This window comes from Falco peregrinus, chromosome 13 (genome assembly GCF_023634155.1).
Source record: "Falco peregrinus isolate bFalPer1 chromosome 13, bFalPer1.pri, whole genome shotgun sequence".
In the NCBI taxonomy this organism is placed as follows: domain Eukaryota; kingdom Metazoa; phylum Chordata; class Aves; order Falconiformes; family Falconidae; genus Falco; species Falco peregrinus.
In genome coordinates this window covers 1,977,090-1,977,600 of record NC_073733.1, presented here as the reverse complement: position 1 = coordinate 1,977,600, position 511 = coordinate 1,977,090, and positions in this window count along the sequence as shown.

Below are 511 nucleotides of genomic sequence, written 5' to 3'. Positions count from 1 at the left end.
GTGACACTGCGTTCAGCTCAGCACGGGTATAGGAAATGATAGCTAGAAGGCAGCTCTTTCAGTCTTCCATCTTCTTTCCCTCTCCAAGTGTTGCTGTTTCCTGCCCAGGCTTTTCAGATCACAGGGTTTGCAGGTGGTCTGCTGCACAGACTTAGCTGCCCCAGGGAGCAAAGGGGTTCTGTGCTGTGTAAAATCAAGCTTTTAGAGGGGCAGCACCCTCCCTCAATTTAAATCTTTCTGTTACTCGCACCATTGCAGTTGACTGAACAGATAGGGCCAGCCTTCCTTTTTCAACATATCATTATAAAATGATACTCTGCTCATTTGGGAGGTGAGATGAGTAAAAAACCACTTGCTTTTTGTAACCCCCCGAAGAATGCAGACAAAGGCAAGCCCAGACCACTCCTCATGAACAGGTTTAAAGGGTACAACACTGAAACCCTGGCCTCGATCGGTTCTGCTGGCAGCTAGCCAAGTGAAAGCCTTTTGTTGAGCGTAATGTGGCGTGAAA